Consider the following 15240-nt stretch of genomic DNA (forward strand, 5'->3'; position numbering starts at 1 on the left):
CCCAACCTTCTCACTCATCATGAAGCTACTTGTGGCTCTCGTTGCTATGGTGCTTAGTTGCTACCTTGGTAAGTATAATTTATTTTATCTTCTCAACACGAGGTCGACTCAAAGGCACATTTTTAGAAAAAACTTTTTTAGAGTTTAGAAAATACAGCTTTAGCTTTCCATGCCAGCTTAAACATATTCAGCAATTATTGACCAATATAAATGCGTATATAAATGAATATAAGATAGCTTTTTTGTGGACTAGATTGCTGTGTATGGTGCTCTGGCTAAAGGCAACATATTCATCATACATCTTAGGAAACATAAGCCCATAAACCGAGTTGAGCCAAAACAACACTATTCCACAACACTGAACTGCAAGTGTTGGGCAACAATGCCTGTACTACAATTGATCTCTTATTATTGTATGGCAGAAAAACAGTTCTCACACAAGTTGGTAATACAGCTAAGGTGGAAGGAATTCAAGTGGTTTTACTTAGGCCTGGGCAAAAATTTCGTTCCGTTCGCGGTAATTGCGATAATTTGACATTTTTGCGTTCCGCGGAGAGCGCGAAAATGTCAAAAATTCCGGTTTCCGCAGCTTGGCGATAATTTGTTTCTTGCTCGCGCTGTAAAATGATACATTCTCGCGCGCGCGCGATCGCCTTACCTGAATCCCTGCGTTCGCCGACAAGTTTTCTTGATCCGGTCGCGTTCTCCATGAGATGTTGTATTGTTTTTAGCCATTTGCGCTGTCTCGCGACAGTTCGCGCCCGCAGTGACATCATGCGTCGCGCGATCACGTCTTTCTTCTCGCGATCATGCACCGCGAGAACAACTCAAAACAAGATGGCCGCGCCCGCAAGCAACCACATGGGTAAGTTGGCGACCCGCAACCATGCAGAAAATCTCGCGAACATGCCGGAAAAAAACTTCCGCATCTTCGCGATATTTCTGCTTGTTTGCGATAATTTTAAACATTCTCGCGATAATTTGCGAAGGTTAATTCCGCAAATTCCGCCCACCCCTAGTTTTACTCCATGTGTTCATGGTAACAAAACTTCGAGGTCAAACCTGGAGGAATTTTCTCTCCAAAAAAGGCAGAGTTGTGGAATATTATGCTGAAACTCTTGAGGTAAAATGCATTTCTGCCTCCTTTTCCTCATTTTATAGGATGACGTTTGATCTCATAGTAATTCTGCATCGCTGAATTGTGCATACCTCACTGAACTGTTCGGCCCGACAAGCACCATAACCCACCACAATGCATTGAAACTCATTACACCAATTCACCATTCTGCAGTAAAAGCATGAACACCAATCTACCTCACTGAACTGCATCCCAGGGCCACTAGCCATGTACAACCTGTGTCCCAGGGACACAAATCACCCATGATCCAGTGCATCATAGGGGAACTAACCACCCACATTACAGTGCACACCAGAGTACCTACCCTTCGCCATCACACCTTATGTTAAGGGCACTAACACATCACACTGAACTGCATCTTCGAAACACTGAATATAAGAGATCCAGTGATAAAATACTATCTTGTTACACTCCATCGTATGGATTATAGCTCACAAAGCTGCATCCTATGGATACTTAACTACCACAATATATAATGAACCCAAAAGTAAGTAACTTGCAGGACTGCACTGAATTCCATTGATACCTGCCTACCACGCTACCTCCTGAGGATACTAACACATCAGCCTGATCTGAGGTCTATGGAAGTTAACACACCATACATCAGTACTTTATAAACAGATGAGCTGCCACTCTGAGGTTCATCTAAGGGGCTCTAACCCCCAGTTGAACACTACATGGACAACGCACCCCAACAGTGCACTGTAAACTAGGGGCACAAACTATAAAATCCTATTGCATCTAAAGGAATAATGCAGTGCCCTTCTCAGATTGCACACTGCATGCACCACGTTGGTACTGTCAACCTATACTACACTGCATGGCATCCTGAGAAAATATTCAGTCGCACTGCAATGCTCTTCAAGGGACATTCATTCACCACACTGAGGTGATCGTTAGTGGTGCTAACTGACCACACTTCATAATATGAATACTATCAACACAATAGGAAGCCTACACTGCCTGCTGAGGATACGGACACACAACAGAGTCCTACTAAGATGTGCCCCTGCGTCGGTGCCCCAGATCCCTGGAAGGGGCAACAACCTTTACAACAAGGTTTTTACTTCATTGTGCCTTTACCACGCATTTTTAGCACGCATATTTGTTAACGCGAATATGCATTTACAACGCATGCCAATACCACACATTCGAGGTAAGTTGGGGGGTCTGCCCACACAAATACATTGTTTTTAAATCTAAAAACAATGTGTGGTTTTGGCCTGCGCTGTAAATGCATATTCACACTAAAAACATGCGTGCTAAAAAATGCGTGGCAAAGGCATGGGATGTATTTACCTGCGTTGTACAGTTCTGGCTGCTCACTGCAAATAAATGAGGAGCTCCCATGTCTGTTAGATCCAAGGTGACTGATTTGAGCCCTAGAATGAAACTGGATCTCTATGCGTGGGGAGGCAGATGAACCAACACCCTCAACATTGTTTTAATTCCATTTTTCACACCCAGTGACTCCAGGTAATGCAACTGAATAACTCACTACAAACCTCTGCACAATGATTGTGAGGTGTGCACTAACGTGGAGCAGTCAGCACCTTTTAAAATGTTTTGCCCAAACACACGTTTCTTCTGCAGAGTTGTACATGTTTAGTTTGCTGCCTACATAAAGCTAAATTAGCAGTAAATAACATGTAAAACCTAATTTGTGTCTAGAGATAAACGAGTTTGCTCATGAGATATATTAACAAGTGACCCCAAACAACAGTGCTAAACCGATTCGTACACAATCATCACTGTAAATAATGTATCAGTCTAAATGCAGATGTTCTGAAGCTGAATTTATATTCAGTCCTAGTGGTGATAGTCATAAATCAATACCTTAACACAAATTGCAGTAAAGAAATGCTTGCCAGTTGCTGCGCCCATTTTTCCAGACCCCTATCTGCCAAAGCAGAGGTCCAATACAATCCCTAACCTCACCCTGCTCTGCTTCTGTAGTTTTTCGCCTTGTTTGAATCCTGCTCATTGAACGTCCTCAAGAAGAAGGGGGCTGGAGGAGTAGATGTGGCCTAGCAGTTAGAGGTGCCGAGCTTGCATCTGGGGACTCGGGTTCGAATCCTGCCTCCCGAACTTTGAACGAGGTTCGAATCCCGGCCCCATGTCAACTTTCTGCAAAACTTGGCAAATCGCTTAAAAGAAAAACACCCCAAGGTTCTCTCGTAAAAGGCTCTAATACCCTTGATCTAAGTTCACTTTAAATCCCTCTCATAATGCTGCTCAGAAGGACGGCATCTGACGTATATTGGTATACTCTCCTTCTGATATCAGCTTTTTAATTGGAAGATGGAAAGAAAGCCCTGTTGAAATCTGTATCGTATGTTGTAACCTCACGGGGTTACAGAGAGTGGCTGAGAGCAATGCAGCGGGTATTTTGTGGCTGTCCATCTGGATAACCCCAACATGGCCAATGTGCGACACAGAATGGGTTCATCTTTTCCTAAATTCGATATTTGTATACTGTATCCTGATGAGTTAGGAACTCACCCCTCCTCCAGATGTGCTCTATTTTTTTTTAAGTACATTATTCTCACTTATTTGATTCCTGTGGGGAACGAAAGGCCTCACAACGCAGATGTAACAGGGCTACTTCATGTAAAGTATTTTTTTCCAAGATGGTGCTGTATTTGTGTGATTCAGTCTCAGTGACATAACACACAATGATTTGGACCCCTGCAGAATGTGCTGAGGGGACCCTGAGACTCCCATATGTAACAGATATACATAGCCCTGAAGCTGAACGAGGGCCCCCTGAAAGGTGGGACAGCCCCTGAATCGCAGAGGCATGCGTTATATCCTTGTCTAGTCTGCACTAGGTCTTCTGTGTTAATATAGGAGCTCCTGCCGTGTTCAAGACACCTTCTCTCATCACCAGAGGAAAATTAAAATCTTATATTCCTGAAATTGCAACATACAGAGCAGGATTTAAAGACCTGGGTCGACATTTTCTAGCCTATTTTCTCGCATTTTGTAAGTTCCTTTTAATTTTATTTTCTATTTTAGTTCTCCCAAAAAGCGTTTGATGATCGAAAAACTGTTTCAGGTGGATTTTTTTGGGGGGGATTTTTTTCGGTGACAACGCTTTGCCCTATGCTTGTGCTTGTTTGTAACTGAGTTCAATTTTACCCTGTTCTCTAAATGAATCTTCTAGGCTCTAGAAGAGTCATAGATTTGACGATACTGTGCTAACCAGTATCTGAATCGCTATCACTGCCTTGGGAAAGTGAAGAGTAAAAAAAGAACTAACTTCATTATTGAATTTTTTATGAAATGGAATTGCACAATGGGAGCTCAAAAAACCTACGATCAATCCCGGCTTTCCGACTTTACCAAATTGTGTGATCCGAGGCAATTGTTTTATTTCGTTTGCCTCCTTTTTTCCTCTTTTCACATGTAAGAACACTTTGAAATATCCGTGTTCAGGATATGCACGGCACATAATCTTCTAATGTGTTTGATTCAATAAACTATAATGTTATCCATGTATAGTAAGAACTCAAGCCAACCATAGAGTTCGTCAGAACAACTGACTTGACTCTTAGTTCACTATTGGCATTGTTGTCAGGGTGGGAGAAGGCTTGAATGTCTCTGTGTTGATTTATTTAAATCTATCTCTTAAATGCAATGAAACTATTTTATGTACTAAGGTGAAATGCTTCTGCATGTTAATTGCAAGAATATTTGAATTTTGAAAAGATTTTGTCATTTTTAAACACATTTGTTTCAAGCTGTCTTAAACATGAATGTGTCCCAAAAGTTAAGTGGTGCAGAATACCTTTTTTTTAATTGTATTCTTTTATATTGGTTATCTTGCAAATAAAAGCTTACCCGTTTATTCACCATCTTTTTGAAAGTTAGTGTTCTCTTAAGTAAAGAGCAGCCCAGTGCTTTTGTTCACCAGGGAGCTGCATGTGAAGGTTAGGAGGGCCGCAAACTGCCTGCGGGCCGTACTTTGAGTATCATTGCTCTAAAGCTTCCATCTAATGTGAGTGTATATATTTGTATGGCTGCATAAGTGTCAGCCAGTAAAAAAGTGCATGCATGTATCTCTGTGCATATCTTGAGCATTACTCTATGAGTTTGTGTGTGTGCTTGCATGAATCATTGTGCATTTGATTATTATTGTTGGTCCATCCTTCCACTGGGAAAAGAAGGGGCTCAAGGAATATCAGCTCAGAGAACCATCCTAGTCCTATTTTGTTTCACTCATATATTTGATCTTATACCCTGTACCCATTCTTTCACCCCCTCCCAGAATTCAACAAGGGTCTAGCTAAAGACTCCTTTTTTTTTTAACATCCATCCCATCACTGACCCTTTGACCCCAGAAGTGGAGGCTTTATTCCCACTGGGTTCCCCAAGCTTAGTGCTCACTCTTACACTCTGATTCTCAGGGCTCTTAATCCCTGCCCTCTGTATTATGATAGATAGCAACGTCCCCCCGTTTTCAGCATGCACACCCACAACACACTCCCACAAGGTGCCATGTCCCTTACAACATCAGAAAAGCCTCCTGATTAAGCCAATCAGCTTTGAGCCTTCAGGCCTCTATATTGTTCATCTGTTCAATAATAGGCCAGTAACTTGAACATGGTTGCACCTGATCCAGTGCTCCATAGTCCAAAACAATGTGCAGCCACCAAAGTATCTTCACCCAAACACTGGAAGCAAGAAGTGGGTGAAATCTTGTCTGTGTGTCAACGGAGGGTTTGGTGTACATATGTGAGGAAATATTGCGAGCCTGTGGACTTTTTTTTACTGTACTTATCATATGTATGTGGAGAATACGTATTCATGGTATCTGTTTTCAGGGGTTTTTCCCAAGTGAATTTTGAATTGCTGTTCCTGACCTGTATGTTTTGTGCAGCAGTAAACCTTTTTCTGCCCATGTTGTGCCTGTCCTGTTTTTGTTTCCTCTCCCTGCACCAGCCCCTTTCACATCTGGAGCTTGTTAGATAACTTCTCAAACAACATATCTCTTTCGACAACAAGATACATTGCTTGGACATGTAAAACATAAAGGGATGGTGCTGTGCTTACAGAAGCTTTCTATGGTGGGTGCTTTCACATCAATTGAAAGTGATTGAGTAAGGGAATAATTGATCACCATTGTCAGTGGAAATTGATGTAAGATATGCATGTACTAGGATTTACCACTGCCATGTGACTGACTCCTCCCGAGCTCTATAGGCCTGTAGCTAGAACCAGCCTGTGAAAAAAAATATCTTGATATCTTTGTACCTCAGTTGGTCTCTGCAAAGTGCCCCTTCTTGATGGTGGTATATTATTGTGTAACGGAAGTACAGAAGACAAGAGGGGGGTAACAACCACTCTAAGAAAGTTAACAGTCAGAAATAAGAATGTTCTATTACTTACCAGTAATCTTCATTACTTATTGGTAATCTTCATTACTCCTGGTCCCGTTGTCCTCGTCACATTCATTAAACAAGTAATGAATGGGGCAAGAACAGGAGGTAATGGGAACATTTAAGCTGCCCAAAGATTAAATTGGTGGAATTTGTTCTGCATTCTTATGTTCAGTCTAGGAAATACTTCAGAAGCTATTTTTATTTGCCACAAAACAAATTCATTATTATCATTAAAGTACAGTTCTAGAGCTCGTCCATGTATCACACATTCAGTTATGCTATACTAAAGTCAATATGAACATTTTCAAAAGTAAAAAAATATTATCATGGAATGACAGTTGGGAATTTTAGAGCCAAAATGATATAAGAAACTGCCAATGCACGCTAAATTGACAAGCATTGACAAGCATTGACAAAGCCAATTGTTCTACCATTTTTTAAGTTAACTTTTTTCCGCTCTGGAATTTTTTGGATGCATCAGTAAATAAATAAGTTAGTGAGCGAGTAAACAGGTGAACAGTTCATTGCATATGTGGGTGGGCAAGAGAATGGGTAACATAATAAAATGTGTAATTGTAAAGAGCACTTACTGTGAAGGCTATCTTGGCGCTGAAATAACAAATGCTTATTGTTATCTGTGAGAAAATGGATTATTAGTTTGAGGAAGATGGTAGTCAATCAAAAGTAATAATGTCACTATTCGTGTTAGATCCAGAACATTGTTCAGTAATTTAAACCTGAGCTCAACCTCAGGTATCTATGGCAAACAGCAGACAGGTTTAACTTAAGAAAATGTGAAAAGCATTTAAAAAGTACCAAAACAGTTTAAAAGTCAGAATCAGAACACAATAAAAACCTTGCTTTTATTTCTGAAAATAGAGAATATTTTACAGAATAAAAAGACACCAAAACAGCAAAATTCCAATAAGGGGAACCAGAGAGCTTAATTTTTAACATTTTAATTAACTATAGCAGAAAAAGCACAAAGCACCATTTGCGGGCATCTGGTGGCACTGGACCGGGGCGAAGTCAAAGAAGAGGGGCTGACTGCAATGGAGAGCTTGTTAGATACAGGGATCAGGTTTACGCCGCTAGAGAGTTTACCTTATGACTTAGAAAGATTTATGAAGAAAAAGTGGTCATAGATGAGTTAACCATGGGGCAAGCTGCATGCAGGATCCAAGGCAGAACTCAATGACGGAGGGTTGCTGAAGAGCTGTGTCTCGGTGTGGTTGTCAACAAATGCAGGAAACCTCTGAATGGGAAAGCCTGAAGTTCATGCCCAGGAAGGCCTTGATGTTTATCAGATGGAACCTGACACTGGTCCCAGTGAATGCCTCTACGTTTGGACATAGAAAAGTTTACGGAAGTCTTTAAAAAAATGTCAGAAAGTCGGTTATATTTTAGTGGGGGAGCCCAGCAATGTGAGCCTGACTGACAATTCATCTTGATGACTGAGGCATAGACTTTGTTTCTATGTCCCACTTGTTGCAGCGTGGAGGGCACCACTCTGTCATATTTTTAAATATAATATACACTAACCTAGGGGTGTTTAACTTATGTGTGGCTTAATAATATTTCAAAGGAGGGTTTTGGCCTACCAAAATGGGTTATGTTGACAGTTTGGATTTACTTTAAATCTGCTCAGCCAGGTTAGTGATGGCAGGTTTGAAGTTATATTTTCACTGTTACTCTAGTGGTGTGTTCCAAAATTTACTCAAGTCTCGATAATGAGTTACCTGTCAACACCGTTGGTTGTCTAGGCTATAATACCCCAATGTAACATAGAATTCTTTGGTACTGGCAAGGGTTGACTCATGTAAGCTGAGGAATGCCCTTATAGTTGTACTGCAAGCTTATAGGAGCAAGGAGCCAATAAATGCGCTAGAGTATAGTCTTTTGCAAAGTCATGACCTTCAGAGCTCTCTGCTAAGATCCCAAAAAATGTTGAAGGGTACACTTCTTCCTTTAGGGAGAGCCTTTTTCCATTTTATGAAAAACCCTCTTTTGCACCTGACAATTCAAAGAAATGCAGCCATATTTACTTCAGGAAGTAAACCTATGTTTTTGTATGTAATTACCAAAGTCTCCTTCCTCTAATCTTTCATTGAGTGTTTCTTTATTTGTTTGGGAGGGGGCATTTAACATCAACCCTTATATGATAGACAATACAAGAACCCACGTCCATGTATGCAACATAAATAAATATCTGTGCTTCAGCTCACATTAGGTACGCATGCATTGTCCCGTTTTTGATACTTTGTGATACTTTTATTAATTATCAGGTGGCGTTTTGAGATTTGGACAATATTCATTAGACATGCTGTATCTACAGTTGTAATATGTGATCTTGATCATTTTTAAAGACCCTTTAGGTTATCACATATTAAGGGACACAGTTTGCTTCTACCATATATATTAACCTTCCTGTGTCAATTTCCAATTTGTTGCAGGATCAGCTAACGTCAGGCCCCACTCCTATACGAAGGTAAAAGTATATGTAAATGATACTGTTTCTTTGTACTGTTTGCTTCATGAAGTGTTTTCTGTATTTTCGTATATATTGGGATTTTATAAAGAGCCATTTGGATTAATTATCTGTTTATTGGGAAACATTCATACACCAAAGTACCTGTCGTTACCTTTAGGAATAAATAATTAATAACTTGGGCCTTCAGTTATGAGGCCAATTCGAAAAAATTCTACCTGATTGGTCTCCTCATTTTTCATAAATGAGAAAGGAAGAGAACGTCATAAAGTGGTTTTGTGCTAGAAGCCTGACACTTGCTGATTTCCGTGCGACTGGATAAATGTTTACTTTCAAGTCAGATATGTGGAAGGAAAATTCAAAGAAGGGAAAAATGTAGCCTATATATTAAAATAAGGAGGAGAGTTAAGTAAGGCATTATGGGCCATATTTACGAACACATTTTCCCGTAGACACAGAATGGGTAAAACCCTTTGATACATCTGGCTCTATTTTCAGTATTATATGATGAAGTCAGTTTTGTGCAGTCATAAAAGTCTTCATGTAAAAAAATACCATTTTCATGTATAGGACTGGATGACCTCAAAATTGTTCCCAGATTTACAATGGGACTAACATATGCATGATGTTATCCTATGACATAGAGTGTCAAATAGGAGGGGAGGTCAGGCTTCTGTGTGTCAAAGAGAGGAGCTTAGGTATTTTTAACTACTTGTGTCTTGGGGCGTTCTACTTCTGGTTTTAAGCCCTTACGCCTTTGTGACGTTATTTCCACAAAATGCACCACAGGCAGATTTGAGTCCTTTTTTCCTACATCTCGGGGATACTAAAGGGGTTGTGGATTATCTTGAAGAGAACTAAAAAAAATTGCCAAAACATAGCAAAATGTTTGTTTTTGATTGATAAATGGGAACACAGTGCCTGTGCAAGAAAGTCTATGATTTGTTCCCTAAAATGTCATGAACAAAAGGTTTACTGTGCTGAGATCACCTGTTCACAGCTATCATAAACAGGCAAAAATGTGAGAAAATATTTGAACTCAGTTTTTGTATTTTTCTATGTGCTAGTCAATTTTTCCTTTTTTATGGCTTTTACCTACTTGCACTTTGTGGTGGAAGAGAATGTGAAAGTTATGGATCAACCCAAAAAGCTATACATTTCAGAAATATAGAAAATATTAAGAAGCAAGCAATTGGTCATTTTTGTAGATTACTCACTGCTTTCCCTAAAAGCGAATAATTGAAATAAAAAAATAATAAGGAAGTTGAAAAAAATCTAGTGGTGGCAACATTTTAACTAAATGTGAGCAAAATGAATGATTTTAGGCAAAGTTTGCGGTTTGCAGTGTATTGTGGATAAAACACATTGTGAGAACGATGAAAGGCACACAAGAGTGGAATCATCAATTGTCTCGTATTCAAAATCATCTGGAATTGATAGATTTCATTGGGTGGCAGCAGAGCCCAGGACCAAATACTGCAACTACACCTATCTCAACAGGAGGTCATTTTTTAACAGGAAATGTTTATATATCCATGTTGTGATTTACAGCCTTTTGTGTGGCCAACGTTTCGGCTGAGCTACAAAAGAGGGATACAGTTTTTATCAAGAGAAGTGAGTGAATATTACGGGGTAAGAATTTGGGGGGCTGTGCAGATTCTCAATTTTTTTCTAACTGAAAGATAAATAAATATTTCGATTTTAGACAAAGTTTGAGGTTTGCAGGCATCATCTGTAAGAAAACATAATTGGATCCATGTAAGGCACACCACCCTCTACTCCTCCAGGTGTCTAGTTTTCACTTGATGGCATCAAAGTCCATCCCTAAAAAGCAGAGATACCACTAACTAGTCAATTTTTTTATAGGAAATGTTTTTGTCCCCATGTTGTGACTGGAGCCTGTCACGTGGCTATGGGTAGGCTTAGTCACAAGAGTGGGTTGGTGCTTTTATCAGGTCAATTGCATCAGGAATTTTTGGATCCATGTAGATTCTGGAACTTTACCTCACAGAAATGTGAGGAAAAGGTGTGTGTATTTAGGCTGACTTAGGTTTGCAGGGCATTGTGGGTAAGGAAATATCTGGGATCCATGCATGGCACACACCCCAGTACTTCCCTGGGTGTCTAGTATTAGAAATGTCCTGGTTTTCTTGTTTGCTAGCTGACCCAGGGCCCGAATAGTGTAGCCATTCAGTATCACAAGTGAGAGGATATTAGGTTTTACCCTTTTCTCTGCTGGCCCACAGGTAAAAACTACACCCAAAAAGTCAAATGTTCCACGTGGTAATAAGAATGGTAATGAGAATGCTATAGTTCCTAGGGGGCAATGAAACACTGTTGGGCTCTAGAGATAGTGGTGTGTGATGTCATGATGGGGTGGCTCCCACCCTATTAACACATTAAAATCAATCCCTAGCATCCAGTTAGCTTTCTGCCCTCTGCATATAAGAAGAGGAATTTTCCCTTTTCTAGGAGTTGGCATGGTCAGATGTTAGGGTGGACTGTCTTCACCCATTTTTTGTCCCAAAGCACAATCCATGATGTGTAGCACAGTTTCTTGCCCATTGTGGGCAGGTTCTGGTCATTCCCGGAAGCAGAAAGACTTTGTTGATCCCTTTGGAGTGGAGGCACAGCCAAAGGCCAGGGTGGGAAACCCCCCCTTTTTTGCCCCTATGTAAAAACCCGGGTGTCTTGTTACTTTCTAATGCTGAGAGGGGGAATGATTAGAGGCAAACCTTTCAATACCCCCCTGGGTGGTAGAAAGATTGTTTTGCCCTTTTTGTGGGGAGCATGGCCCAAAGCCTGGACATGCCATGCCCATCCTTTGTTTTCTTTCTGCCAAGATGGAATCCATGGTGTCTTCTGGGGTTTCTGCCACACCAGGAGAGTGGAATGGGGAAATACACCCCCAATCTTCCCAGAGGCATGCAAAAACCTGTTCTGGGGTGATGGCACGGTCCAATGCCTATGTGGGTTGCCACATCCCTTTATTTTGTTGCTGATTTCCTTGCTGTCCAGGGAACAGATTGGGGGTATACATCCTAAGCCTACCCCAGTATGAGCAGAAATTCTGTTCTGCCTGTTCTGGGGTGTCCTCATGCCTGTACGTGTGGCCCTGTGCATTCATGTATTGCCTCTTCTCCCTGGTATATAGTTGACCTTTTGGTCTCCAGGAGCAGACACCCCATATCTACCCCTCAAGTTGGGCAGAAGCCCTGTTGCTCCCATTCAGGGGTGGGGCAATGGTCCAATGACTGGATTGGACACCATCTAACCTTCTTTCTTTGAACTATTTTTATCCCTTGTTGCTAGTGGGCTTTCTGTCTCTCTCCAGGGATGCAGATTAGGAGTATCCTTGTTTAATATGCCCCAGGGGGAACAGAGACTGTTATACATTTTCTCCACTCTGTTCTTGGCCCTTTCATCCCTGGAGTCTAGATGGCTTTTTGTCCTTGGGCAATTTTGTCCTTGGGGGTTAGTTTTGGGGAAAGCTCCAATCTGCAATACAGGTTGGAAAAAGAGACTGTTGCTCCCATTCTGTGGGGGGGACTAGGTCTGATGCCTAAGTGGGCCCCTCGTTTTTTTAGCCTATTTTCCTGAGCAATGGTGGGCAGATTGTTGGTAAATTCGTGCAATCCACCCCCAGAGTGGCAGAAAGACTGCTGCACCTCTTTTGGGTGAGAGCATAGCCCCATACCTGCACAAGCCGCCCCACCCCTTTCTACAGTTTTAGATCTAATTTCCCTGGGATCTAATTGGCTTTCAGTCCCCAAGGGAGGAAGATTTTGTATATTTACTCTCCCAATCTGCCTCTTTTGAGTTGAAAGTCTGTTCTGCCTATTCTGGGGTTTAGGCATGGGCACATGCTTGGTTGGGTGGCTCCCAAACGTCTGTTTTTGGGCATTCTCAGCTCTGTGTCTAGTGGATATGTGGGCCACTGGGGGCCGATTGGTGGTACACAGCTCCTATCTGTCCCATGTGGGGTATAAAGACTGTTGCAACAGCCACATCAAACACAATGGGGTGCAGGATGACAGTTGTGTGAGGGATGAGCAGAGCAGATATCTATTCTCAGGTGGGGCGCTCCCCCAAAAAGAAATCCCCTGGCATCTAGCAGGCATTATGCCATGGAGACAGATTGGGCATCAACACCCATTATCTCAGGGATGCAGACTCGGGGTATACTTCCCAATGCACCCCTTGGGGATAGAAAGAATGTTGCTCCTCTTGTTCAATGAAGGAACAGCCCAAAGCCTTGGAGGGCCACCCTACCCCTTATCTTTACCTGTTTGTTCCTGAAATCTAGTTGGCTATCTTCCTCCCCAGATGGTCAGATCCCCAGTGGGTCATATTTGAGGGAAAGCTCTGCTATTTTCCCAATAGTTCTGGGATGGAGGCATGGTCCAAGAACACTGCCAGTCATTTTGTTTGATGTGGGTGTATTGCTAAATGTTTTGCTTCTTAAATCCCACTTTTCATCTTCATCCCTCACTTGGAGACATTTTGTAAAAAATATACTTTTTCATCAGACTTCAATATCTTTCTTTTTGTTTCCTCTACATTTAATTATTTTGATCTACGTTCTGTTACATGCAGCCTTACAATTTCTAAACTCTGTTTTATCTTATCATCCATCAATGTCTCTCAGCCAGCCCTTCCTAGAAGAAAAATTAAATGATCAGGCAGGGCACGGACAAGGTGCAACTGGGCAATGGGATGATTTTATTTTTATCGCCCCAAGGGAATTCTGACACTAAATTGCAATCAACTTTAGACAGTGTTCTTTGAAAATAATTCCACTTTTACCCCAGGGCAGACATGCTGGCTAGAGCATCTATAACAACATTTTGCAGGATATCATGTAGCAAACTTCAATGATTTCCCATGATATTCAGCATCTTCGGTTCAGTGATCATACTTAAAACCACTAAATTCTACTTCACAAGAGATGCAAGTCAAAGAAGCTTTATGGGAATTTTCCTAATCAAATATCTTATGATTCATGGAGTATGGGGCAAATCTTAAATGAAATGAAAGTTCACTTCTCTAAACAGGCTAACATACCTTACATAGCAGAATGTTTATTCCCTAAAGGGCTTCTCTACTGGGGGCCTGTCCTATCTCGCCATGGAAACTATTGAAAATCAGTGATTTATTGAGCAGCACTGTATGGTTATGTTACAGTTATATTGCAAAAGTAGCAGGGGTAGTAATGTTGTTAGGGATGGAAGGGTAGTGAATAGGGGTACTAAGGAATTTTAGGGTCACGGGTTGGCAGTGTCTAGACGTAGTGAGAAGTTTTTAGGCTTCAGAGATGGGTAAGGTAAAGAGGTAGTAAGGAGCTTTTACGTCTTATTGATTGGTAGTTTATTGGGGTGTCAAGGACCTTTTAGGGTTCAGAGATAGGTAGATTAAAGGGGGTTTTAGGAGTTTATAGGCCTCAGTGGAGAGGGGATGAAACAGACTTTATAGGGTTTAGGGATGGGTAGTGTATAGGGGTAGAATGAACTTTTTAGAGCTCAAGGATGGGTAGTGTAAAAGGGTCATCAGGAACTTTTAGGGCTGAGGGGTGGGTTGTGTATGCACATAGTAAGGAGAGTATAAAGTTCAAGAATGGATAGGGTATGGGGGTAGGAAGGATATCTTTATGATCCAAGCATAGGTAGTTATAGGGGTGGTAAAGAGTATTTAGAGCTCAGAGATTAGCATTTTAAACAATTTAATTTACATGTATTTGACTCATTAATATAAATGGAATGGAAAATAATATGATTAGAGCATATTTCATATTTTAAATGAGATTTATTCAACTAAATTATTCAACATAAAATCTTTTTTTTAATTATATACATATATTCAAATGTAAATATCATGTGATCAAGGCCTGATGGGCTGAAACGTGTTGTGGCGAGACCTGCACCCTGAATAAATAATTTTAGGAAAAGGCACATTACTGTGGTCCGTTCTGTTCGTTTTCTTTCTGAGGTGGAGGAGTGGCGGAGCTCAAGAATATATATATATATATATATATATATATATAAAACTTCAACTCCTTAGCATGCACTCGTTTCACCGCTGCAGATAGGGGCTCGGACCACAGTTTATATATATATATATATATTCACTGACAAAAAACATAGGTTTCAGGGATGTTATAGTTAGAAACTAGCATAAAAAAACCTTAGAAATTCACTGAAAAAGACGTAGAATTTCAGGAACTTTATAGTTAG

The sequence above is a fragment of the Triturus cristatus genome, chromosome 7 (genome assembly GCF_964204655.1).
Source record: "Triturus cristatus chromosome 7, aTriCri1.1, whole genome shotgun sequence".
Classification (NCBI taxonomy): domain Eukaryota; kingdom Metazoa; phylum Chordata; class Amphibia; order Caudata; family Salamandridae; genus Triturus; species Triturus cristatus.